This window comes from Gossypium arboreum, chromosome 8 (genome assembly GCF_025698485.1).
Source record: "Gossypium arboreum isolate Shixiya-1 chromosome 8, ASM2569848v2, whole genome shotgun sequence".
Lineage (NCBI taxonomy): Eukaryota > Viridiplantae > Streptophyta > Magnoliopsida > Malvales > Malvaceae > Gossypium > Gossypium arboreum.
In genome coordinates this window covers 47,924,901-47,929,483 of record NC_069077.1, presented here as the reverse complement: position 1 = coordinate 47,929,483, position 4,583 = coordinate 47,924,901, and the positions used below count along the sequence as shown (strand labels likewise).

At 34.0% G+C, this 4,583-nt stretch overlaps 1 non-coding gene across 1 annotated transcript; it reads left to right on the top strand.

Annotated features, from left to right (window-relative positions):
- Positions 1–4,038: 4,038 nt before the first annotated feature.
- LOC128280345 (small nucleolar RNA R71) lies at positions 4,039–4,145 on the top strand. The gene has a single exon (XR_008270525.1). It is a non-coding gene; the product is annotated as a small nucleolar RNA R71 (small nucleolar RNA).
- The last annotated feature ends 438 nt before the right edge of the window (positions 4,146–4,583 follow it).

Here is a 4,583-nt window from a genome sequence, read left to right as displayed (position 1 = left end):
ACTATAATTTAACTAAACCCAATTATATTATCATACCACATTTAAATCCAAATGCATATAAATTCGTATTATATGTATACATATATATATATTCATTATAAATATCACCTAACCGAATGTCTATATAGTCAAACTAACATATTAGCATTTAATTTTCCAAAGCCAAATAATCATTACAAATCTAATTCACATACACATAATTATATAAGCCAACGTGTTACCATATAATTTCATATACAAGCATTGATTATGTGACCGAATACATAAATTCCCATACATATAATTAATACTCATTCCAATAATTTTCACAAGGTTGAATACACGTACCTAGTTCACAAATAATCCTCATTTGCAGTAGACACAATTTGTAATAAGTATCAATTTACACACTTACCTTAATTTAAATAAACCTCAAGCTAATTCATACCGGGTCATTTAGCTCGTTTTTCACACTCGAATACAACTTATGTTTGCCCGATGAACCATTCGAAATTGGATAGGACACCCGGATAATCACATAAATCGTACAATGCTAACGTCCTAGACGTGGTCTTACATGTAACCACATATCGATGCCATTGTCCTAGACAGGGTCTTACTCGTAAACACATATCAGTATCACATATTGATGCCATGGTCTCACTCGCACACATATATCGGGATCTTATGCCATGACATTTGTATCCTAGCTATTCCTAAGGTTCATTTGGGGCTATCTGACGTCGTAACTCGGTCAAAACGAATGCTTGGACATGGTTACCAAGCTTATACACATTCAGCAATAGCATATATAAATTCATATTTTCCATACCAGCATATATATTTAGCATTTAACTACAATTAGATACATCCATTTGCTTATAAACTTACCTCGGACGTCGTAAAACGGGACGGGACGGGGCTACTATTGACAACTTTCGTTTTTCCCTGGTCCAAATTCTATTTCTTTGGTTCTTGATCTAAACATATTCAAATTAAGCTCATTCAAATATATTTTCATTCAATTTAGTCCAAAAACACATAAATGGGCAAATTACCATTTTACCCCATTTACAATTTTTACGATTTAGTCCCTATTGCACAAAACACAAAATATGCAAAATTTCAAGGTACCCATGTTTGGCTGAATATTCCTAGTGTTCATACAAGACCATATATTTCATTTATTTCACATTTTAGTCCCTCAAATTATTATTTTTGCAATTAAGTTCTAATTACTCAAAATCATCAAAAATTCCAATACAAAATATGTTAATCTAAAATATATCTTTCATTTTTCATCGTCAAACAAAAAAAATCATAAACTATCAACAATGGCACAACAACAAAAATAAAAGCATGGGTCTTAAAGATTACTAAGCAGCGAAAACATAAAAATTATCAAAAATCGAGCTAAACTCGTACCTTAATCAACCTTGAATACCACCGAACCCTAACTTGTTTTTCTTCTTCTTTCTTCATTAAGTTTCGGCCAAGAGAAAAGGTAATATGAAAACCTTCTTTTAATTTGATATAAGCTATAACATATAATAACATATAATAATATTTTATTTAATTATTTATTTAACTTTAATAATATTATAACAATACCATATGACATATGTCTAGTACCGTCCACCTATTCTCTTAATGGGTAAATTGCAACTTTAAGGATTCCATTTCAAAAAGCCAAGTACAATTTATCCCTTTTTAGAAAAACCACTAAATTTTCATTTTACGCGATTAAGTCCTTTTATTTAATCGAACACCTAAACGACAAAATTAAATCACGAAATTTTCACAGATATAAATTCACACAAAATAAACACAAAAAATAATTTTTTAATTATTTTTCTAACTCGAATTCGTGGTCCCGAAACCACCATTCTGATTAAGGTCTAAATCGGGCTGTTACAGTTCAACCTTCTTTGCCACTTAATAGAATTGTTGGGGAAGACTTCCAACATAAATTTATGCATGCAGAGCGTGGGGTTGATTCCTTTAATATTTGCAATTGTCCAACCTAAGGCCTTTTTGAATTTCTTAAGCACAGTTAACAACATAACCTCTTGCTCATCAGTTAGCTCAACAGACACAACCTTGAGAGGCATGTTATCCTTTCCTAAATATGTGTACTTAAACTATAAAGGTAGAGGTTTTAAATCTGAGATGGGTGGCTCTTATATGGACAATTTAGAAAGACTGAAAGTTCAAGTAGATAAATCTAATGTGTCAAACCTCTTTCCAGGTCTACTGACAATTAGTTTGGATTTAAGCAACTCATTGTGGTATCCTAATATCTCTTCATCATCAATATCAACTGAATCTTATTCACTATGCTCTTTGTCATGGTATTCTTTCTCAAATTCCTCTTCCATAATGGAATCTAACAAATTGATAGCATGACACTCTTCGATATCATCAGCACATTTCAAAACCTTGAAAACATTAAAAGTGATTTGTTAATCGTTCACCCTCATAGTTAATTCTCCCTTTTGAACATCAATCACAGTCCTACATGTTGCAAGGAAAGGTCTACCCAGAATAATAGGCACATCTTTGTCAGCTTTACAGTATAACACAATGAAATCAATAGGAAAAATGAATTTAAATACCCTTACCAGGACATCCTCGATTTTACCTTCTGGGTGTGCATATGATCGATATACCAATTGCAAGGTTATAGTGGTAGGTCTTGCTTCACCAATTCCCAGCTTCTTGAACACAGACATGGGCATAAGACTTATGCTCACTCTTAAATCACACAAGGCCTTCCCAACATATTGGTTGCCAATTGAGCAAGGTATTGTGAAGCTTCCTAGGTCTTTCAACTTTTGAGGTAATTTATTATCAACATAGCAGTGCACCCTTCAGTGAGTGCGATTGTTTCAAATTCTCCCAATCATCTCTTCTTTGAAAATACGTCTTTCATAAACTTGACATAGTTAGGCATTTGCTCCAAGGCTTCCACCAAAGGTATATTGATGTGAAGTTGCTTAAGGACATCTAACAATTACCTAAAATGTTGGTTTTGTTTTTTATTTTGAAAGCTTTGAGGAAATGGTAAAGGTGGGCGAACTTCAGGTTGTAATGATTATTTTGCTTGGGCATTGTGTTTAGCAGTGTTATCTGAGTTTGCTTTGACATTGTTTGGTCTATTTTTCTTAGTTGTGGTGCTCTTCTTCAGTTGTTCAAGGGTTTTGCTTGTAATTGTTTCTGAATTCACAAATTGAGGAACAACATTCTTGACAACTTTATATAGTTGTGTGCCACTTCTAAAAGTGATTACTTTACAATGTTCTTTCCTATGTGGTCTTCCATTCTTGGTATCACTAAGCAAAGTTCCTTGCACTCTTGAGTTCAAAGCATTAGTTATATATCCTACTTGATTCTCTAAAGCTCGTTATGATGATGCTTGGCTCTAGATAGCAGCATTATTCTTGGCCATATACTCTTTCAGTAAAGACTCAATAGATGAGGAAGAAGATGATCTATGTCCTTATTGAACTCATTTTTAAGGCGATATTGACTGATTGAAACCAAATGGAACATTACTGTCATTAGGTCTAATAGCGGTGTTGGAATTTCTAGCTCGTTGATTGTTCTACCCAAAATTTGGGTGTTGTTTCTAACCAAGGTTATACTTGTTGGAATAAGGATTGTTGTTCATTTTGAAGTCGCCCATATAGTACATAGATGCTGGGTTCGAGGGACACTCCTCAAACACGTGATCCTCACCACAATAAACATAAGATAACCCAACTTCTTTCATCTCTTTCACCACACTAGGCTTCTACATGGTCTTTATCTTATTTGCTAAAGAAGATACCTGAGCAGTAAGTGAGGTAATAGCATCAAGTTCGAATGATCCAGCCACCCCTACCAGTTCCAACTCTTGATTTAGGATATTGATAATCATTATTGGTGATTCTCTCTAGAATCTCAGAGGCTTCATTGTAGGACTTATCCAACAAAGCCCCACTAGCTGAAGCATCAACCACCATCCATGTCTGTGCTTTCAAACCATTATAGAACATCTTCATTTGGGTCTAATGCTGAAATCCATGCATAGGACATTTCCTAAGTAAATTTTTGAACCTTTCCCATGCTTCATACAATGTTTCATCCTCTAATTGCTTGAACAATGTTATGTCATTTCTCATTTTGGCATTCATATTTGGTAGGTTATATCGCAGCAGAAATCTTTACAAAGATCATTCCATGATTCTACTGTTGCAGATGGTAAAGTGTTGAGCCATGTTCTAGCACAATCTTTTATAGAATAGGGAAATAGTTAGAGTTTTATGGCATCTTCAGGGACACCTTACTATCTGAAAGAATCCCAAACCTCGAAGAAAAGTCTTAAGTGCAATCTGGGATCATCAGTTTGCAAACCACCAAACTGACCAATTGATTGAAGCGTCTGAAAGATTATAGGTTTTTGTTAAAATTGCGGAGCTTGAATTTGTGGCCTAACTATTCTAGGATTAAAGTTGTCTAAGATAGGCACTACATGCTTTCATATTAGCCTATCCTAATTATCAAACATTTGAGCAACAGGAGGATTAACATTCAAAGATCCAAGATTAAGTTGCTCATTCATA